At 42.6% G+C, this 23,899-nt stretch overlaps 1 protein-coding gene and 1 long non-coding RNA gene across 5 annotated transcripts in view; one reads left to right on the top strand and one right to left on the bottom strand.

Annotated features, from left to right (window-relative positions):
• The window catches only part of LOC144737784 (uncharacterized), a 49,758-nt gene extending 46,541 nt beyond the window's left edge, over positions 1-3,217 (bottom strand). Inside the window, exon 1 of one of the 4 annotated variants that reach the window (XR_013589076.1) lies at positions 2,695-2,951. The gene's annotated coding sequence lies outside the window, so the exon portion shown is untranslated. Of the gene's footprint in view, positions 1-2,694 lie in introns of all 4 variants that reach the window. The other 3 variants (XR_013589075.1, XR_013589074.1, XM_078620648.1) reach the window with 3 other exon arrangements.
• Positions 3,218-6,256: 3,039 nt separating this feature from the next.
• The window catches only part of LOC144737786 (uncharacterized), a 65,002-nt gene continuing 47,359 nt past the window's right edge, over positions 6,257-23,899 (top strand). Inside the window, exon 1 of the long non-coding RNA XR_013589077.1 lies at positions 6,257-23,228. This is a non-coding gene — a long non-coding RNA (uncharacterized LOC144737786). The remainder of the gene's footprint in view (positions 23,229-23,899) is intronic.

Raw genomic sequence — 23,899 nt, 5'->3', positions numbered from 1 at the left:
TTCCCAATGTATTTGTACCAGATGGAAATTTCTCTGGTACAGCCATCAAAGCCTTCACGAAGTACGTGGTCGAAAAAATATGTTTAATAATGTGGGAGCCAGAGGACATCCCTGTCGCATCCCAAGGTGAACAGGGAATGGCGACGACTCCCGGCCATGTAGTTTGACCTGGGCCCGCTCACCATCATGAAGGTCCTTAATGATCGCGAGCAGAGGGTCAGGGACTCTGAACCGACGAAGAACAACCCAGAGCCCAGGCCTACTGATGGTATCATAGGCCTTATTGACCAGGTCAATAAAACATACATACACACATACACATACACACACGTGCTTGTACACACTCCCAGCGGTGACGTGAGGACTCACTACAGGTGGAGGATCGCTCCACCAAACCAAATAGTCCGGCAGTTCGTTTCACAAGTGCGAGTAGGCGTTTCCAAGTTGTATTGAAACATAATGAAGGTTTTTTTTTATTACACGCTTTTATTTAACTCAATCTGTCTGTTGTTGTTGTCGTATCCTCAAATTTTGTAACTCAATTTTAACCCACTTTCTAATGTGGTATCGACTGCAAACTTGGTATACTTATGTCATACTGATGACAATACTATATTCTATATAAGTATAACCCGTAAAAACGAAGTTTTTCACTATAAATCCTTTATATGCGTGGCAGCGAACTTAATATAAAGGATTTAAAAATATATTCGCCTGTGGAGGACGCGAGGATCGATCCCGCGACCTTTGGCATGGGAAGCGAGGGCACTACCAACTGCGCTACTCCGCCACGGCCTGTGGAGGGGTTACGCTCTGGGCTCTTACACTGTGCGTTCTATTTGAATATATGTAAAATAAAAAAAAATTGCCTAAAAAGTGTAAAATGTTGGGAATTTTTTTTCACGAACATTAATTGTCTCGCACAACGAGTCTGTGTGGAAAATGTCAGCTCGATTGGATCACGGGAAGTGGGTTAAAAAACGACCGAAAGATTTGCACGGTCGTAAGCAAGCAAGCACGCAAGCAAGCACGCAAGCAAGTAAGCGAACTTAATATAAATGATTAAAAAATATATTCGCCTGTGGAGGACGCGGGGATCGATCCCGCGACCTTTGCCATGGGAAGCGAGGGCGCTACAAACTGCGCTACTCCGCCACGGCCTGTGGAGGGGTTACGCTCTGGGCTCTTTCACTCTGACGTTCAGCCAAAGCCATGAATGCGTTCTATTTGAATATATGTAAAATAATTTTTTTTTGCCTAAAAAGTGTAAAATTTTGGAAAAAAAATTTCACGAACAATAATTGTCTGGCACAACGAGTCTGTGTGGAAAATGTCAGCTCGATTGGATCACGGGAAGTGGGTTAAAAAACGACCGAAAGATTTGCACGGTCCTAAGCAAGCAAGCAAGCACGCAAGCAAGCAAGCAAGCACGCGAACTTAATATAAAGGATTTTTAAAAAAAGACATGATTCCTTGTAAAAGGTTTCAGTTTGGTGTTTTAACATCTTAACACCTGTTTTGTTGCCAGAAAAAAGGGGGGAAACATATTCAAAGTGTCTTTAACTCTCTGGGTCTTTTATTATGCAGTTTTTACTAAACATCAAGACTCAACGTTGACCGCACCAGTACCAAGATGCGAATATGAGACGAGCGTGATGCGTCACCTGTTGGCTCAAAACTGAACTTCGGTTCCTGTGAGCTCCACCTCATCCATCAGAGCAACACTGCTGTTAGAATCCTCGGGTTTAAACTTCGCTACCCCTTCATAAACAAGCCCGTAATTCAGATTTATTTCGTATTAGTTAATAAAGCCTGTCTTCACCAGGCAAGAGTGTTGAATAAATCTAAATATAAACCTGATATATATATATTTTTTAATCTACGATCAGACATTAACAACTGCTCCAGAAAAAATACACAAACATTGCTGAAGACTCGATATAACTTATTATATTTAAAGACGTACCCATTGGAAGCCGCTCCATTTAAAGATCCCGTTCTTTTTTATTAATATAGTTAACTTAATACTCCATGAAGGAAAGCTCTCCTATATTCTACCATTTTCGAATTATTTAAATTTTGAATATAATGACATGCGGATTTCTTTTCGCTCACAACCGCTGCTTGAATCTGAATGATCTCAAAACATTCAAAGATAGAACCCCAATGCGTCTTGCTTTAATTTTACTTTCACTTTAGCGCTCTATCAAACAAAAAAACGCAATCTTACATTTTGAACGCTTTTTGTATGGCACCAGGCACAACTGTGCTCATGGAGCACTTAAAATCGAGATTTGAAGGCCTTAAAATGAAGAATCCCTTAATTTCAGATGTTCCCTGTTGTTTGTTTTCTAAAAGATATCTATGTACCGAACTTCATTTTTTTACCCTGTTGGAAGTTCCTTAGAGGTTTGTTGAGACATACAGATTGAGGTATTTATTTATATAGATAATGCTGGCAAGTCGATAAATGTTCATGTTTTTGTTAACATTAATTTTGTTTTAGTCACTTAATGCTTTTAAGATTTGGAAAAATTTATTTTATGTTTATTTCGTTGTGAACTTTAAAATATAGGACACGTGATACAAATATTTGCATGTCATTAAAAGTGAGTGATTACTTTGGAAAACGATATATAAACAATCACAATCTGCTATGTGCTATATAACTTAAAAAGAAAACAAGACCCTTACCCATTGCTAAAATGCAGTCTGATCCTTGCAGAGTCCGTATTGAGCTTCAAGTAAGAATATAAAATAGACTGCCACCTTTGAACCAGTTTATGGAAAAGTAATAGAATTGTAGACTTGTTGTCAACGTAGGAATACAAATGAGGTGATTCGGTTACTACTAAGATGCTGCAGCCAATTCTAGCGTCAGAAATAGCGGACACTTGGTGAAGCTGTTGCAACCAGCTGCTTATTCTCCTTTGCGGGGATGTACCATGTGGGGTGGGGTAGGCAGAAGGGCCATACCATGTCCAGTTGTAAAAACGGGTGGTCTGGCGAATGGACTGTGGTGAGCGGACACGCGAACATTACCTGCATTGGTGGCGTGGAGGTGCCTGAGAATGAAGTTGGTGAAGGTATAAAACGTGGTACCAAATACATTGGGCTGTGTGAGTGCTTTTTTAAACGCCTAATAAGTACTAATCAAAATAACAGGTTTATTTTTCCATTTGACATTTACACATTTTCATCTGTAATAATTCTGATACATCACCTACTTCCTCGCTATGATACTGATCTTTAGTGGAGGCACTAAGCCACGTAACTTACTCTAAAATAGAACGTCAGCTCTTTCAGATAACACGCGCATCAGCAATTACAGGAAAAAAAATGCTGTAAAATAAAAAATACTGTAAAAATGTGTCATGCATGAATTCAGACTACTGTATCTTCCGACTACTTGGAAATCATCCGACTAATTTTAATCTTTTAACATTATCAGTACATTTACTTTACATTTTCACGATTAAAGTACCCATTTTAGCAGTTCAATTACCCTGTTTATGACCAGAAATGAATTAAACTTTGTTGTTTTTAACGACCCTCTAGGGGGATAGTTACTTTTGAAACTTTATTTCACATTACAAGTATTATTGTCTAACGGTTAAACTTACGAACTTACTAACAGCTTCGTACAGTTCGCGAATTCCTGAACCACTAACAACACTCCCGTCATTAAAAAGCTGTTTCTGTAGATACTGCCACTTGCTGAAGTTGTGGTTTATGTATGTGTAGTCACAGTTTTTTGTTGTTGTAGCTGTTGCTGTCATCGTTATTGGTGAAATAGCAACGAGGTGGTACTGGGCAGGATGGCAAAGCGAGCAAGGCCAAAATAAACGTTAATGAGAATAAATAATATAAGTCGTTTGTAAAAATGACAGTCATTTCACGGATAAAAATCATTATCGTGTATAACAATTGCACGCAGCCGCCCAGTCGCTGCCATCACCGGCGCTTCCGTGACACCACGATCCATCTCGCTCTTGCACACCAGCTCACATCGTCGCCCCTTCTCTTCCCGACGGTCGTCCTCTTGGCAGCTTTGCTCCAAGAAACATGAAACGATTGCGGTTAGGCCACGTGAAATATTCAAACGTATCCCTGCAAAAAGAGAGGCTGCAATTCCTCTGGACCGATACCGCCCCCTGGATCTCGAATATAGGAGATGTGATGGCCTTGTGCTGGCTCCATTCACCATGAGGAGGTAACATAGTCCTCTATTCGGCGCACGAAACTGCTAAACAAGAGGTTGTAGTGTGAGGAGAAACTGCAAAGCACGTGGTTGTATTGTGAGGAGCTAAAATTCGAGGCTGCATTGGCTGGGTCATGTAACCTACTTGCCCAGCCACTTCTGTTTGACCAGATAGAGGTGAACTGGATGCAGCACGGGCTAGCGAAAAGATGGGCTGATGGAGTGCAGGATATTGTAAAGTTACGTGGACTGGCCAAAGTCTAGTAGCAGGGGTGTCTAGATCGGCCTCTATGGTGGAGGCTCGTGAAGGACGCTTACTGTGCAGTGCAGATAGTCGCCCTCCAAACACAGCAGAGGAGCAACGCTCACAACGAGTGAAGCACTAGACATTTCAATGGAGCAGGTTGGCACAGCTGGTGCAACTGCCACTCGTCTCATTCCTTCAACCCATAGCACCTCGGTCTGTCCCCGTGACCTGCCATTCTTTAACACTTCACGTGGGCTCAAGTGCGCTAAACGAAAGACAAGCGCCGTGGTGACAAGACCGCCACGTAGTTGTGAATGGCTGCTGTTGTAAAGTATGCCGTGTGCCAAACAAGGCAAGTTGTCGGCTATAAAAAAAAACATTCCTACGTGATCACAGCTCTTTGCATAGATTTACATTCTTGGTAAAACAATGCATTCAGCAGATTGCCTAACTTGTTCCACACATTAAAGAAAACGCATCCCTACAGTGAGGGAAAAAAGTATTTGATCCCTTGCTGATTTACGTTCGTTTGCCCACTGACGAAGAAATTATCAGTCGATAATTTTAATGTTAGGTTTATTTGAACAGTGAGAGACAGAATAACAACAACAAAATCCAGAAAAACGCATGTCAAAAATATTATAAATTGATTAGCATTTTAATGAGGGAAATAAGTATTTGACCCCTCTGCAACACGTAACTTAGTACTTGGTGGCAAAACCCTTGTTGGCAATCGCAGAGGTCAGACGTTTCTTGTAGTTGGCCACCAGGTTTGCACACATCTCAGGAGGGATTTTGTCCCAATCCTATTTGCAGATCTTCTCCAAGTCAATAAGGTTTCGAGGCTTACGTTTGGCAACTCGAACCTTCAGCTCCCTCCACATATGTTCTAATGGATTAAGGTCTGGAGACTGGCTAGGCCACTCCAGGACCTTAATGTGCTTCTTCTTGAGCCACTCCTTTGTTGCCTTGGCCGTGTGTTTTGGGTCATTGTCATGCTGGAATACCCATCCACGACCCATTTTCAATGCCCTGGCTGAGGGAAGGAGGTCCCTTTGATGCAGTGAAGTTGCCCTGTCCGCTTAGCAGAAAAACACCCCAAAGCATAATGTTTCCACCTCCATGTTTGACGGTGGGGATGGTGTTCTTGGGGCCATAGGCAGCATTCCTCCTCCTCCAAACACGGCGAGTTGAGTTGATGCCAAAGATATCTATTTTGTTCTCATCTGACCACAACACTTTCACCCAGTTGTCCTCTGAATAATTCAGATGTTCATTGGCAAACTTCAGATGGGCATGTATATGTGCTTTCTTGAGCAGGGGGACCTTGCGGGCGCCGCAGGATTTCAGTCCTTCACGGCGTAGTGTGTTACCAACTGTTTTCTTGGTGACTATGGTCCCAGCTGCCTTGAGATCATTGGCAAGATCCTCCCGTGTAGTTCTGGGCTGATTCTTCACCGTTCTCATGATCATTGCAACTCCACGAGGTGAGATCTTGCATGGAGCCCCAGGCCGAGGGAGATTGACAGTTCTTTTGTGTTTCTTATAGTTTCGAATAATCGCACCAACTGTTGTCACCTTCTCACCAAGCTGCTTGGCGATGGTCTTGTAGCCCATTCCAGCCTTGTGTAAGTCTACAATCTTGTCGCTGACATCCTTGGAGAGCTATTTGGTCTTGGCCATGGTGGAGAGTTTGGAATCTGATTGATTGATGGCTTCTGTGAACAGGTGTCTTTTATACAGGTAACAAGCTGAGATTAGGAACACTCCCTTTAAGAGTGTGCTCCTAATCTCAGCTCGTTACCTGTATAAAAGACACCTGGGAGCCAGAAATCTTTCTGATTGAGAGGGGGTCAAATACCTATTTCCCTCATTAAAATGCAAATCAATTTATAACATCTTTGGCATGCGTTTTTCTGGATTTTGTTGTTGATATTCTGTCTCTCACTGTTCAAATAAACCTACCATTAAAATTATAGACTGATCATTTCTTTGTCAGTAGGAAAACGTACAAAATCAGCAGGGGATCAAATACTTTTTTCCCTCACTGTATCTATCTGAGTGCGTGACTTGTTGACTTTACGTGGTGGCTCAAGGTCATTCATAGGCAGGAAACTGATTTGTGTGAATCACAACAGCACGGAGCCGACTGTCCTCGTTGATGTGATCCCTTAGGCTACTGCGGCACCAGGCTATGCCAATTTAGCTCCATCTCCCCGATGGTCATATTTTTAATCTGTAGGATATCACCATATGTCCACTTCATTGACAAGGAATTAGGTCTCCCATTTTTTTCTCCCATGTTTCAATTTTCTCTACTCTATATTTTTGTTGATGTATCTTGATTAATTCCTTCCAATTCCCTTTTCACCCAATTCAGTTATGCAATGGTTCCTATAACACAGGGTCACAACTGAAGGCACTGAGGTGGTTGTCATGAACACAGCAGAGTGTCCCTACCTACGGCAGTGCTTACAAATATGGGCCAGCTTTGGGTAGGGTACGATATTGCTAGAACAGACGATCCTTGCTCAAGGATAAATATTAAGTGGACACGAACTAAATGAACGTGCCTGAGATAACATTCACAGCGGAAATGGATTCCTGAAATACGCTTGTGTAGCTGGAGCGTGGTTTCTTACATATTAAAAGGACCTCGGATGCGGTAAGTATTGCGCAACTTTATGGTTTATTCAAAGATAACGTGCCACCACAGAGAGACAATACTTATAATGGTTTCACTCCAGAATGTGCGCCGAGCTCTCTCTCGGGCCCCTCATGTGTCCTGTACCCCCCTTTCGAGCAGGTTCTCCTCTTTGTTCCAATCCCATTTCTTCGTTCCCAACGGTTATCAACCTTTCCTTATGAATTATTTTCATCTTCCAGTCTTTTCCTTTTGTACCAATCTAATTTGAATGCTCCGATGCCTTCCAATCATATTGGTGTGCGGCGTCACCCACCAAGTCTGTTGTCGCTACTTTTAAACTTGGCAAGCTTGTGAGTCGTTACAACTTCTGGCAGGCTACCCGACACACAGACATAGGGTTGACCGCCAGGCCTAACCCTTACACATGTAAGGAACGTGAGGGACAATAGTGGGTGTTATGGAAGCCCTCATCCTGCACAAGAATGGACATTTCTGATCCTGAAAACAGACCGGTATACTGACAGGTGCGTGTGTTCTGTATAGGTGTGTATTTCAATATATTAATTTTTAGATTGGTCTGTATAGGTATATCTGCATATGTGTGTGTATGTATATATATATGTGTGAGTGTTCACAGGGAAACGGTAGTGTAGCAGTTAGTGCGCGTGAGCTACGAAATTGGCAACCTGATTTCTATTCCCGCGCACGTCCGACACCAGTGACAATTATCTGAACCGGTCCTGGGCCACCCCTAGGTCGACTGAACCTCAAATCAGTACCTGATGCGGTGTAAACATCGCCACTAGAGAGACAAAGGCGGTCGGGCGCGGTGTCGTACACCCACGCCCTCGTGTGCCGTTACAGCCTTCATAGGTGCTCGCAACCAGCACTTGCCCTAACAGTCTGTTGCAGGCAATACAGGGGATCTTTGTCTGTTGTGTGAGTGTACCAATGTGCACTTATCTTGGAGGTCCAAACGAGGGCAGTTGGTTGGCTATAAAAGGTAAAGACAGAAGATCAAAGGTCATTGTTGCGATTTTACAATGTCAATAAAACCAATGTCACGCGATGTGACGTCAACTTGAGCAGGGTGGGGGAATTTGGGAGGGTGGCGCCACCAGAGACTTTGACGGGCCGCAGTAGCCCCCACCTCTGCCAAGCCCTCGTGCACTATCATTGCTACTCTCCACTAGTAACTGCCCCGGAACCTTGTCGCGCGGCCGACGACCAGGCGTGGTGGTGTCGACGGAGCCACCCCCGGCACGTGTCCATCTCTTCTTCAGCGTCCTCTTCCCCTGTATGGTAGGACAGCCCTTCCTCCAAGCGCACAGGGGCTGCTTGTCTTGTGGCCAGGAGCTGAATGGCAGCGTGGGGGGAAACTTTAGGTGGAGGGGCAGCCACGAGCCGCACTTGCCCTGAGCAGAAACCTCCTGATGTAGTGACAGAACAGCGGATGCGGGCCCATGTCCTCGACACCAGGACCTAACGTGGAGCTGATCTGCCGACTGACCATCGACTTGTCATCTCTCAGATACACTTTACATTATTCTACTCCGGTTGTGGGTGTACATCCAGGACCCCATTCAAACCCACAGTGGCTTGGTGTGAGCTAGCTGATGAATGTTGCAAGCAATAATTTCATCATCACTTGCAGCTGGGGTTGGTATCGTCCTTCACTCGTCTAATGCTGAGGGGGAAATTTGCAAGGTTTAGGACTGTGGCTCATGCAGCTGCAATGGCTGCTTTTGGTGCACGGTCCAAACCTCCCCTGAGACCCTGCCTGACAGGCGAAGTGTTTCCGGCTAGCTCAGGGGTCGGCAACCTACGGCTCCGGAGCCGCATGCGGCTCTTTACGGACTGCTTCTTGACGATATGTACGTGAGTACAGTATGTATACTATGTACTCAGATGCATTGCGGCTCTTGAAATACTGAATTTTGTACCGAATTGGAAAGAAATGGCTCTTCTTGTTATTTTGGTTGCCGACCCCTGGGCTAGCTGATAAAAAGTGACAGGCCCAGTCTCACCGTCGACAGCATCCCACGTCAGAGAATGTGGAGGCTTGCCACAGCCTTCGGTCGGAGGTTCGGAGAGCCGTGCAGTGCTGCAAGAATGGGTGGTAGTCGTGGGTTGCTGAGGAGATGGAGTCTGCCTCGGTTGACCGCGATAACAAATCACTCTTTAACTCTATTAAAAATGTAACTCGCAGCACCACACCTATCACAGTAAATAGAGGAAAGTAAAGTGATCCGATCTCTGACCGACAGAAACCGGTTTGCAGATTTTTTGATCATTTTTGTGAGGTCTTCGGGGAGGAGAAATTCTTCAGCCTGGAAAACATCATAGGAAAAAGTGGGGATGACCCTGCCGATGCTGCAGTGCCTCAAATATTGTAAGCAGTTGGGACCCCCTGTGATTGGCTGCCTGAAGTGCAATTTTTTGAGTCTCAGACCAGGAAACGCACTGGGCAGAGATAATCTCCCAACCGAAATTCTAAGGGAGGGTAGTGTTTACATGCAGACTGCCCTATATGACATCATAATAACAGTCTAGACCACTGGACGGGTTCCACAGGGTTGGTAGGATGTCCTGGTGGTCTCCCTCTTTAAGAAAGGGGACAGCACAGATTGTGACAACTACAAGGGCATCTCCCTCCTTAGAGTGTCGGGAAAAGTCCTGCAAGGATAATTCAACATCGCCTTGCCACGCAAGCTGAGGAGAGGCTTGCAGAGATCCAATGTGGATTTGGGACAGGGTGGTCTTGCACAGATGCCGTATTTTCTGTCCGTCTGCTACAGCAGAGGTAAAGGGAATTCCAACCGGACCTAATCTCTGCATAATTGTCCTGGTCAAGGCCTATTATACCATTAGTAGGCCTGGGCTCCGGGTTGTTATTTGTGCTTTCACAGTCCCTGACTCTCTGCTCTCAATAATTAAGGACCTTCGTGATGGTGGACAGGCTAGTAGGAGCCATTCCCTGTTAGCCTTGGGGTGTGATAGGGTTGTCCTCTGACTCCCACATTATTTAACATATTTTTCGACCACGTAGTTTGTGAAGCTTTCGATGGCTGTACAGTAGGGATTTCCATCTGGTTGAGATACAATGGGAGGCTGATCGATGCATGGGTGTGGCTAAGGGATGGCACCCTATTGGTCAACCATGTTACATATGCTGACGATCTGGTGATTGCTGTTCACTCAGAGGATAAGTTAGGGGTGCTATTGCTGAACCTGGAGTGTACATTACATTCAATCCCACCACAACTATGCACCTGCTTGGGAATGTTATGCCATCAGACACTCCACCCCCATGACTCCCAAATAGGTGATGGAGCAGTTGCAGAGCGAGTAGAGAGTTTTCCATACCTGGATAGTACGATCATGACAGGCTCCGGTTTGACAGCAGAGGTCTCACTCCGAATCAGTCGAAGAGCATCATCTTTTCGTCAGCTGCCAAATGCTCTTTGAAAGCTACCTGGTCTGTCGGTCCACACGGAGCTTCAGATCTTCTTGGCCATAGTCATGCCATTCCTTCTCTATGATTCTGAAACGTGGACCTCCAAATATATTTGACAGTCAAAATAATTTAGGCTGGCCTGTCTATAATCTAACCTAGATTTAGCCAGTCTGGATTTTGTAAGGAGATCACGAATCCTTGAAAGATCTGGATAAAGTCTCATCAGTGAGCTCTGCCGGCAGGCAAGGCAGCATTGGCTGGGTCATGTAGCCCGCATGCCCAATCACCACATGCCTTAACAGCTTTTGTTCGTCTTCGTCACGAAAGCTTTAAATCGAAATTTAGCTTTTGTTCGGCCGGATATAAGCGAATAGACGGGCGCTGCAAGGGCTAGAGAAGATATGGAATGATGTGGTACAAGAGGATGTGGGGTTGATTGGACTTGCTGATGACTAGTACCAGCAGTGTAAACATCGGACTCTGTAAAAGAGGCGAGAGAAGGAATTCTACTGGACAGTTCGAGGCAGTTGCCCACCAGCAATAGCTGAGGGCAGAGAAGCGACACACAACAAACGGAGTGCTAGGTGGATAAAACACAGCAAGTTAGAACAGCAGGGGGCACAGTTGAAACATCATCCGGTTATCTCAGTCAGTCGACCCATGGCACCTGGGTCTGTCCCGTGACCTCTTGCCAGTGGGCTTGTGACACTTCACGTGGCCTTAACGTGCACATAGCTTGGCATAAGCACGTGGTGGCGAATGGCGGATGTTGTAGATGTTTGCACTATGTGCTTGAAACCCATAGATGCAGGTTCGATTCCCACTCATGGCTAGCACCAGTTACGATTATTTGAACAGGTCCTGGAGTTACCGTTTTTTTGTAGCTGTTGCTGTAATCGTTTTTGGTTTAATACTAACGAGGTAGTACATGGCAAAGCGAGCAAGGCAAAAATGAACGTTACTGAGAAGAAATAACATTAGTCATTTGTAAGAATGACTGTCATTTCATGGATGAAACTCATTTTGCGTGGGTAACAACTGCACGCAGCTGCTCATAGTCGCTGCCATCCACGGCACTCCCATGACACCACGGTCCATCGCGCTCTTGCATATGAGATCACATCGTCGCACCGTCTCTATCCGACGGTTGTCCTTTTGACCCCATTGCTCCAAGAAACATTACACTTTTGTGGGTTGGCCACATGAAATGAGAGTCTGCAATTCCTGTGGACCAATACCGCTGTCTGGATCTCGAATATCGGATATGTGATGGGCTTTCACTGGGCCCATTCACCATCATATAGGCAAATCGTCCTCCACTCAGTCACGAAACTGCAAAACAAATGGTTGTTTTGTGAGGAGCTAAAATCCGAGGCTGCATTGGCTGGACCATGTAATCCACCTGCCCAGCCACTTCTGTTTGACCGAATTGAGGTGCTAACCATGTGCAGCACGGGCTAGCGAAGAGATGGGCTGATGGAGTGCAGAATATTGTAAAGTTACGTGGACTGGCCAAAGACTAGTAGCAGGGGTGTCAAGATCGGCCTCTATGGTGGAGGCTCGTGAAGGACCGCTTACTGTGCAGTGCAGATAGTCGCCCTCCAAACACAGCAGAGGAGCAACGCTCACAACGAGTGAAGCACTAGGCATTTCAATGGAGCAGGTTGGCACAGCTGGTGCAACTGCCACTCATCTCATTCCTTCAACCCATAGCACCTCGGTCTGTCCCCGTGACCTGCCATTCTTTAACACTTCACGTGGGCTCAAGTGCACTAAACGAAAGACAAGCGCCGTGGTGACGAGACCGCCACGTAGTTGTGAATGGCTGCTGTTGTAAAATATGCCGTGTGCCAAACAAGGCAAGTTGTCGGCTATAAAAAAAAAGGCATTCCTACGTGATCACAGCTCTTTGCATAGATTTACAGTCTTGGTAAAACAATGCATTTAGCAGATTCCCTATCATGTTCCAGGCATTAAAGAAAACGCATCCCTATCTATCTGAGTGCGTCACTTGTTGACTCTACGTGGTGGCTCAAGGTTATTCATAGGCAGGCAACTGATTTGTGTGAATCACAACAGCATGGAGCCGACTGTCCTTGTTGATGCGATCCCTTAGACTACTGCGGCACCAGGCACTGCCAATTTAGCTCCATCTCCCCGATGGTCATCTTTTTGATCTGTAGGATATCACCATATGTCCTCTGCGTTGACAAGGAACTTGGGTCTCCCAATTTTTTTTCTCCCATGTTTCAATTTTCTCTACTCTATATTTTTGTTGATGTATCTTGATTAATTCCCTCCAATGCCCTTTTCACCCAATTAAGTTATGCAATGGTTTCTATAACCCACGGTCACAACTGAAGGCACTGAGGTGGTTGTCATGAACACAGCAAAGTGCCCATACCTACGGCAGTGCTTACAAATATGAGCCAGCTTTGGGTAGGGCACTATATTGCTAGAACAGACGAGCCTTGCTCAAGGATAGAGATTAATTGGCCGCGAACTTAATGAAAGTGCCTGAGATAGCATTCACAGCGGAGATGGATTCCTGAAATATGCTTGTGTAGCTGGAGCGTGGCTTTTTACATGTAACGATGTGCATTGTTATCTTGGAGCACCAAACAAGGAAAGTTGCTCCATATTAAAGCGGTAACCAATAAGGCCTGAATTGGTCTGTAATAAGGTAGGCACTGATAAGGAGTTCAAAGGTATACCATCAATACATTGAACTTTGATTGTGTAGTATTCCTTTCTTTAGCTAGCAACTTACCTTTTTGGCACTCCAAGATAACAGTGTACATCATTACACAAATACAGTTCCTTAACAGACTGTTGTGGCAAGTGATGTGAGCGTTGTAGATCTTTTGACAGTGTATTGTTTCATTTTTTTACCGTGTTCTCGTCATAGCCGCACCCACATAGAACGTTTTACTGTGATTGGCCAAATTCCACATTACGTTATCCTATCGGATAACAGTGCAAAACGCCACCACTTGAACTATACCTACTTCATAGACACAACAGCTTTACAATACTTCGAACTTGAATCAGGTACGTTACAAAATGACATTGACATCTACTATATAAGTGCGATTACTTTAACGGATTGATGCTATGTGTTGCAACACAATGTATTACATGTATGTTCAGAAAGTATGACTACGTCGTATGCATTATATTTTGTTCTGCTTTTATTTTTACCAGATTATGTATGTATGCTGCGAGCATTATGGATTTGCAGGCTTGACTTTGTAATGAGAATGTCAAAGTTAGGTTTCTCAAACACATTTGGTAATGGTTAAAATGACCCCGAATCATGTTTTCAGTCGACTTTTTATCACGATGTTCGTGTGTGTGTGAACGTATCGCCTGTCGGAAGCATTAAAATGTGGAGTTAATAGGCAAATACATTTGTGCAAGTGTGTACTGGTGTACATGTGAACTATTATTATTGTCTGGAATCATACTGTCTATATATATATAAAGCCGGTATATTATGCAGCCACAAGTAGCTCTATAGTATATTTTTGAACGGCTTATATTTCATTAAATTATCTTCACGGGCTGCTGATTAGTGTAACTTGTGTTGTGTTAGTGTACCTAATGAGGTAACGAAGTTGTCGAATATCGTTATTGTTGGGTTATAGTTATAATTTTTCTTAAAGGTGAACGATGTGACTTGAACCAATCTAGCCCCAGAGTAAAGCATCCTTAACAACCAAACTGGGCACAATCATTAAGTTGTTTACATGTCTTTGTCACACTGAAGTAGTCTTCAAATGTAAGACAGTGGCAATGCAGTTTTAAACTTTCTGGTATACATAACCTCGTTAAAATGTGTGTCTATTTATGAAATGTATTATTAGCACTATGTATTATTTGGATCGTTTAAATTGAAGATTTTACAATGGAATGTGTTTTGCTAATGATGAACTTTGATTATTATTTTGCATGTGAAGATATTATTTGTTTTTAAATGACCTCATAAATGTTGCTGTTGTTGATTATGATGCTGTTAATCTTCTTGGTTCTTTCGGTAAAGTCACGTAGAAGGGAAGTAATAAAATAATAAAAATAAAACATAATAAAATAATATAATATTATGATGCTGTTAATCTTCATGCCGATAGAAATTATGAAAATCTTGACGTTAATGTTGATGAGGATAATATACATTGTGTTAATTATAGTAACGTAAGATTTTTTGAGGATATAGGCTTAATTGTATGATATGGTATTGATCCATAATGGAGGGTTTTTTCGGGTTAGACCACGTAAATATATAAATGTGTCGTTAATATCCGCCACCACCCGACACAGACAACTTGTAAGAACACGCCAATTCGTTATGATATTTTATCTTATTATGTTGTATTTGTATTATTTTATTATTTGCCTTCTACGTGACTTTACCGAAAGAACCAAGAATATAATTCGTTACGAGTAAAGCACGCCGGTGTGTTGGAGAGCCAAGCCACAACATTTACAATCTGAGTACGACGTTTCACCAGTAATTACAACTAGCTTCATCAGGCAACAGCTGTCCCAAAAAACCTCTGTTATGGATTATATTGGTCACGAAAGCCTACGTGTTATACGGTATTGATGAAGATATTTCCGTTGATAATGATATTAGGGTTGCTGTTGCCGTGCAGGCTATGGCCTGGATATTAACAACAAATTGTCCGTAACTTACTGCTGTCACATGCAACCTAGTTTCGTAAATACAGTGCCATTGGGAAATATTTCAAGGTACTTTTATGTTCATTACATTTGTTGTAGCTTCCATTCGTCCAAGTTTGAAAATAGTATCGCAAGTGCCTAGGCTGCTGGAGAGGATGAAGTCTGTGCCGTGTAGAGGTAACGCATTTGACGAGTCTCTAGAGCCATCTAGTGAGCAGTGCGTGTAGTGGAGTCAGTGAACACGCATTATAAACACTGCTCTAATTGATCTCAATATATACTTATCCAGATATCCATAATGTACTTTCGATTTAACTACATACATTTTAAAAAAATAGGCGAGTGTTATTAAAGAGAAACTTACGTTGCGTCTATTTGAAAACATTGCTTCTTATTGTCTTTATGTGTATCACTGTGCTTCATATTGTCAAACAGCATCTCCTTTAATCTATCTGCCTCCTATTATGTCTGTCTCTCTTGTTCGTATCTTGTGTATTTCGATGTGTTTTCTATTGTATCTGTCTCGAAATACATATATATGTGCACCTCAGTAATTCATATTGCCTCTGTCTTTTCTGTTACTTCTCAGTATCTGTCACCTGTTGCCTCTGTATCTCGGATTGTATCTCTGTATATTATTGCCACTGCGTCAGACTGTGTCTTCTATTCTATCCGTGTATCCTATTGATGCTGAATCTCTGTATCCTCTTGTTTTTGTCTGTCTCTTTGTATATAACATGCCTGTGTTTCTATCTGTCTCCTCATGTCCCTGTGTATCCCCTGCTGTCTTTGTGTATCTGCATCTCCTATTCTCCGGTTGTGTTTCAAATATTTGTCTCCTCTTCACTCTGCGTCTTTGTGTCCACATTTCTACATTTGCGCCTCTGTGCCTCTGTCTTTCTGTATGTCAGTATATTTTTTGAAGAAGGGGTTCTATCTTTTCCACAAGAATTCAGCCCGAAGAGTGCATTCTTCAGTCGTAATATATTTCAATTTTATATTTTTTAAATAGCGATTCCCTCTAATACTTCCTGCCCGAATTCTTAAAATTTAAACCCTCCTTGCCCTTCCTAACCTCACCCCTATCCCTACCATCACCTTCCCTTACCATCCTCCCCCTTCTCCTTCCTAACCTCACCCTCTCCCTTTCCCTACCATCACCTTCCCTTAGCATCCCCCCTTCCCTCCCCAAACCTTACCCTCTCCCTTTTCCTACCATCACCTTCCCTTACCATCCTCCCCCTTCTCCTTCCTAACCTCACCCTATCTCTTTCCCTACCATCACCCTCCCTTGCCATCTCTCCCTTCCACTTCCTAACCTCACCCCTCCGTCTCCCTATCATCACCCTCCCTTACCATCCCTTCCCCTCCCCAACACTAAAACCCCACCCCCCTTTACTCGTCACCCAATCACGAATGTATAATTCTTGTAAAGCGCTTTCACAAAATCCTAGATACGAAAAGATCTCAAATAAAAATAAATTATTATTGTTAGGACGTCGTTCAATTCATGACCAAATTCACGCTGCTATGTCTCTCTGAAGTTCATTATTCACAAGTTATTCTAGATGATACCAGAATACATTTTAATTAGTGTTGCACCTGTCCATGTCTATCACTGTCTGCTTTGGTCTATTCGTATTTCTCTGTCTGCGTGCATGTACTTGGGTCTTTCTATCCTTCTTTGTACCTCTTTGTGTTTGCGTTTTTGTCTCTCTATGAGTGTTTCTGTGTCTAATCCGGTGTCTGTGTCATAATCTCAGATTTATCCACAGCTCTTGCTATCGGCTGATGATGCTGGTTGTCATTACCAGCGAAACGTCGTACTGTAATTGTAGATGTTGTGGGTTTACTCTCCAACACACCGGTGTGCTGTGCTAGTAACGAATTGGCATGTTTGTGAACATGACAAACCTTACTAATTGGTTGTGTCGTGTGGTGGCAGGTTTAATGACATTCATATGTTCGCGATCTAACCAAAACACCTCATATGCAGTAGCAGGTTCCTTCTCTTGGAGTCCATTGGCATGAGGTCCGGTTTAAGATCAGATTTCCTTTGATAAGGGTGCATTTTTCTTTAAGTTTTGTTAATTTCAATGCCTCAACTCATCTGGCTCAGGCGGGGTCTTGATTTGATGTTGGTTTCCATATCTGCACGGTATTTCCTCCTGCTAATTCTGTACGCCTGTACTATTGACGGAGTTAATCTGAGGTGTCATAGTTACAGAGAGTGAGAGGTAGGGGTTTCTGGATGCAGGAGAGGGCACTGTGAGGAGTGTTGTCTTTGAGTCCCTCAGGGAGGCCATCGGGCTTCAGCAGTTTTTTTCTGCCTTTGGCATCAAGTTTGTATGCTTTATTCCAACTCCCTGATCTTCTCCTCGTGCTTTCAGTCACTGAACGACATGGACTGAAAGCACGAGGAGAAGATCAGGAGTAGGAATAAAGCATACAAACTTGATGCGAACGGCATCAAGTTTGTATGCTTTCTTCCAACTCCCAGATCTTACGCAAAATTATGGCCATGTGAGGCGATTATAGAAATATTTTTTTTAAGAAGAGGGATTTTTCATTAAAATCCATAGGAACATAAAGGGGCTACTGTATATGGGGCTACATATGTCTCGCTATGACTGGTTTTATCTGGGAAGGTAAGTTTGGGATCGTGTTCTGTCAACTTAATTGTTGCATTTTAATAACGAAGTGGTGATATGCAAACATTGTTGAGTTAAACATGTATAGAGGTCTGCTGTGACCAATAATGGGATGGGGCTGCCCATGTTCATCTTCTCAGCAGGCTTATGTGGTTTGATGGTATTTATGGAATTTGTGATATTAATTTAACAAGCATTATACAAAATTGGTACTTAAGATGTGTTGTATCTATGCCCTGTTTTCTGTTATTAATATTAACAATAATTAGGCAAAAAAAAATGTTTTTTTTTAATATCTATATATATTTTTAAATTAAATAATGAAAACAACCCACTACTCCTCACAAGCACACCAGGAATCTGTGAAACGGGGAGGGCCATTAAACGGTAAGAATTCGGGCACAGAGAGGTCAGAGACATCCAGATGGACAAAAGGTCGATGGCCTAACCTCCCAAGACGTATGGAGATGCACGGATAAGGTGCAGAGCAGAGAAAACAACTGTTGCAACTCGCTTTTTCTTTAACGTTTTCCTTAACGAAAAGTAGAAACTTAACAAAAAGAATTAACCAGCAAACAATAGGGGCTTGTTATTAGATATTCCCTTATATTACTCGTATTCACCACATATATTATCTTGTATTGTATGTTCTATCTACATGACCTTACCAAAAACTAAAGAATACGAATTCCAGAAAGCTTAAGTGGAAACTTAGTTACACTTAACCTCAGGACATTAAAATATAACTCAGAATAAAACACCAATCCCTGGAAACAAACGCATAACCAAACTTGGCAAAGCCCTCAAAACAATGATGTAACGAGGATCATTACGAATATTCATTAAACATAGACCGAATAATAACCACGATATACTAAGACCGAGGGAACTCATAAGAAATATCAAGAATAAATGTAACACACAGGACCACATAAATGTATTGCAAAAATCTCCTCAGCCACCTTTGTCTCCAACGGTCCGGCACAAACAGATGGCCCAATAAATACTTAGGGGGTTAGAAAGGGTCGCGAGGGGGGGGGTCTGTGCTGACATTCCGAGGGCGTCTGTTTTTTTTTGGTTGTTCCTCTCGCAAGAAATGCGCGGAGAGAGGAGAGGGTGGTCACGTTTTGAGTTTTAAGCACAAGCGCACATCACGAATGAGCAGTCTGGTTCGAGTCGTGCTCAGTCTCGCAACTCGGCTTGCGACACAGCGTTGCGACGGGGCTCGCAAGGGAGCTAGGGCGAGTCGTGCCTCGAGGAGAGATGGGACGACGAGGGGTCGTTAGAGTGACAAAAGGATGAGCAGTCTGTTCAAGTCGCGCTCAGTCTCGGGACTCGGCTTGCGACGCAGCATTGCGACGGGGCTCGCAAGGGAGCTGGGGCGAGTCGTGCCTCGAGGAGAGATGGAACGAGGAGGGGTCGTTCGAGTTGCAGAAATCTGAGTTCAACCTGGGTCGAGGCTGGGTTCAGCCGTGCTCCGGCTAGCGGAGCGTCGTGAGGGAGCAAACACCGATGCCGATGGCAGGTGTCGCTTCTCGCAGAACGAAGTGACGAGGTGTGGTTAAGAGCGAGTGAAGCTGGCAGCTGCACGAACAAAGGAAAGCACGGAGAAGAGAGAGTGACGAGTGACGACAAGCAATCAACCTGTAGAAGGGTGGACATCGCCAAGCTTCGACCAAGCGAGCATCGCAAAGGACGAGCAGCAGCGGATGAGCAACAAGAGCCATCGTTCATCGCCAGAGCGTGCACAGCCGCGTCGTCCAAAGCCTGAGCCAACACAGCCTGAAGTAAGGGCGGGTGTCCGTGTGAAGTTGGCAGCGATCAAGAGAGAGTGACGACGATATCATCGCACACCGCCGAAGGCGAGCATCGTGCTGACTCAACAATCATCCAGCAGTGGAGAAGCCTGGAGCTGCCACCAAGAGAGAGAAAGCGCCATCGAATGCGCCGTGTGTTTGATACACACACACCGACCATCACCCAGTGAGAACAGACAAGACGTCCAGCAGCGACGACGGAATCATCGCGCACCACGTCGGCGAGCGTCGTGCCAACGCCACTCATCTAGCAGAAGAGAGAGAGAGCGCACGAGCAGCACGACTTGGGCATCACCGAGCGTTGTGCCGACTCGTGGAGGAGCTGCGCGCTATCCGACGACGGAATCATCGCGCACCACGACGGCGAGCATCGTGCCAAAGCCGCTCAATCGAGCAGTGGAGAAAGGGAGAGAGCACGGGCTCGCTGCGGCCACGCCCAAGCGAGAGGAACTTCTCTGGCTGCTGTTTGTATCCCCTCCCCCACCCCACAAGCTAACGACGCAACTCCCGGCTCTAAGAAAATTTTAATACATTTTACAAGGGGACAACTCACACACAACACGCACACGAATAAGACTTTCAAAAAGTTATCTTTGAGTTTCAAAAAGGGTTGCCATTTCAAGGTGGTGCGTTCAATATCAACTGATCGTGCAAAGCAGTTGTTGCCGTCGAGTTACATGAATAAGTGTTTTAGTCATTCATTTTCGTTAATTGCATAATCTTGCTCATGAATTTATTGACGTATGCTTTCGCCTTTGAATATTAGAGTGGCATGTGTTTGTTCAGAATTAAAATTGCTTAACACCAAGTGTTCGAGTGCTTCTTTCCCAGTCCATGCAAAACTGTCTTATTCATAAGAACTGTTACCTGCGATGAGATATGAAGTTGGAGACCTAACATAACATAAACACACTAAGATAATCAGTAAATGTTTAATCAAAGATAATCGTTTTATCCCGATTGATACAACTCTGGATAACGAAGCTAAGCCTAATTATCATAACTGCACATATTAACATAATCGCAAGCATCCGCATAAATTACTACTATTGTCTCCGTGATTATCATAATTTATGCATATAATTACACACATTAACATAATTTATGCGATTTGCGCAAATTACGGAAAATTTTTACTTTTTATTATTTTTTATAAAAATTTCATAATCCGGCATATACAACAGATGGCCCCATGTAAATGTGCACCTGATCGTGATTCTTCAAAAATGTATGAAATACAACACACAGGTCATGCAATGATTAAATATAAATAGACGACGCGATACTGGGGGGGTGAACATGTTACTCAGCTGATTAATTAAGACGTTCTCTCAGGCAGTTTCCTTAGCTAGAAGAGAAAATCATAATCTGTATTTGTCTGAGAGGAATCTGATGAGCTATGAAGCCTTTTGTCACAGATGTCCCGATAAAATGGATGTGGTGGATATGTTTTGTTCGACTGCAGGACCTCATTCTAAATATAAATATCTTAGGTGAGTGATCACATGGCTGTAATATAGGTGATCCCATGGGTACAGCTCCTAACCCTCAGGACTTTCTCCCTGAGGAATACATGAATACACCACTTTTATGGTTTAATTGCTCACGTTTCCAGGATAACATGGATCCAAGTATTGATAATCTCTGATCAAAACATTATTAATCCTCTACCTTGTAACTAGTAAATAAGACAATTAAAATGCTTATTATAACGCTTACAGTTATGATGACATATGTGTAACTTACAAGAAAAAAACTGAAACAGGATCTTTAAATACATGTTTGAATTGTAGCTCAAATTACACAAATAATAGAAGACTAATATTTTAGACCACAATAAGGCCAAACTATGGAACAGTTTATTTAACTTTGGCAAATCACAAAAGGTTAATAAGGAATTTATCTTTGGAATCCTCCTCGCAGATCCTGTAACTGATGAAGAGAAAATGGCTAATATGCTAAACATTGATTACCTGAACATGTTTTATCCTCTAAATAGTTTTACAAATAAAGGGAGAGTTGTATCTTCCTCTACTTTCACTCCCACAAGATTAACAATGTCCATGAGCTGACAAACATATAATAAGAATACTGCTGCCAGTCTAAAGTAACTAAAAGCAAAGCTATTGCTCTTGGGAAGTAAAGCAGTGGTTCTGTATTTGTAAGTGATGTTTAACCAAACATTAATAACTGTTACATACCCAAAAGTTGGACGTGTAATAATGTTATGCCAATCCGACAAAGCATAGGCTTATTTCCTTAACATCGATTTGATATCAACTATTTTAGCATAGAGTATGTTGCTGTTTTTATTTTTATTTTAATAGATTTCGGATAATGTAAAATATATCGTCAATGACAATGAAACTTCGATTTTGTTTGGCTTATGACATTTGATGTGGTACCACATGATCATCAACTTAGGAAATGGCGGTTGACGGTGTTGACAAATGAGTAATTTTTTTGGACAAAGGGATTTCTGTGCTACAAATTTAAGATTGTCAGGATTAAGAAGTCGTATCTGATGAGATTGCTTACAGGACATCATTGAGTCCCTCTCTCGAGGATTGCTCTAAAATTTAACTCTCATCAAAATGGGTGTATCAAAGAAAGATGTAAAGTGCAGTGATTAACAGAAGGATAGGGAATTGGAATGTCTGATGGAAACCGTGTTAGCAAGATGCTAAACGAGCTTAATTTCTAATAGGTGCAAGAACGGCAAACTGAAATGCATATAGAATTGACATCAAAGTGAGAGAGAGAGAGAGCTTGGACTTAACTTAATAGGAGTATTCAACAGTTAAATTACGTTGGTAGAATGGAAAATTACAAAACAACCTTTTTTTATAAATATGTCGATTATAATGCAGGAAAATATTTATTGTATGAGAAAGTCAATGACTAGATTGAGTTATCCCATGACATAATGGATACTTTCCTAAATAACATCCGTGCATTTGATTAAATAACTTGTGATTTAGGATAAACTTGGCCTATGATTTCTCTTGCTTTTTTACATGCGATTAATATGTATTGTTTACATTATCGTTTACCACCAGGCCCATTGTAGAAGGTATTATATTAAGGTGCCTATTGAGAGTGGATGAAATGAGAAATTACATTACTCCTACGTTCTTTACACTGGAAGTGATGTTACCTGGCATTATTTGACTGCACTGTCCTGTGCATCGAGACATTTTAAATTACTACCAAATGTCTGTCTGTGGTGTGGACCAATCAATTTCAAGGACAATGCATACATTATCAGAGTGTGTTTTTTGTTTGCATTCTGACCGCAGGTATTGTGGTTAATGTAAACATGATTCCTCGTAAAAAGGTTTCTGTTTTGTTGCATGACAAAATGCGAAAAAATATATTGCTATATTTTGACACATGCAAAGGAAGCCTCATGATGTTCATCATTACACTTTTTCCCCCAGTGACAGCAGCCCACACAATGAGTGGAAACAAAGTGAAAGTGAAATTCGAGATCGATGGATGTCATTATGGTGGAACCTTGAATTGGTAAGAATTGATTATATCATTCTTATGGGTTTTTTTTGTCCCCATCATTCTCAGAGAGATGCTATGAATTGTTACTCTAATGGCCACTTGCGGTTTTTTTCGATCCTCTGGATAGGAATGTATTGCTGTGACCCATTGTATTTCGATAGATGATTATGAACTATTCAATTGAAACACGAATTTCAAAAGTTAATACAGTATGAATAGGTTTTAAACATATCTTTGTTCTAATTGAGTGTCAGGTTGCAGGCAACATGGAATACACCTCTCAACTTTTCATTTTAGAAAAAATGCAAATTCACGTAATTGTCATTGCAATTATTGTTTTCATGGCGTATTCTGCATTCCAATTTATCAGTGTAATAGTTATAATATGTGTTATGCAAAATAAAGTGAATTTAACACATGATTTTGCCACTATTATTTTTCATAGTTAAGGTTTTTTGGTTAGATTGCGTACATGTTCTGTGTATCACCAAAACTCTCGCCATCTCAAATGATGACATTTTCTCAGATACGAAAGGCCAGATATCACAAGAACACATGAATACAATGTTTCAAATTCAACTCACAGCTCACTATTTCATACGTAGATTTTGCAGGTGCACCCCCATTATGTGTACAGAAATTGTGTGCAGCCCAACCTTGCTTCAGCAGTGCACTCCACCTTG

Source organism: Lampetra planeri, chromosome 74 (assembly GCF_965212315.1).
Source record: "Lampetra planeri chromosome 74, kcLamPlan1.2.h2, whole genome shotgun sequence".
NCBI lineage: Eukaryota > Metazoa > Chordata > Hyperoartia > Petromyzontiformes > Petromyzontidae > Lampetra > Lampetra planeri.
Note: the sequence above shows the minus strand (reverse complement) of the source record. Positions and strands in the feature narration are given on the sequence as shown.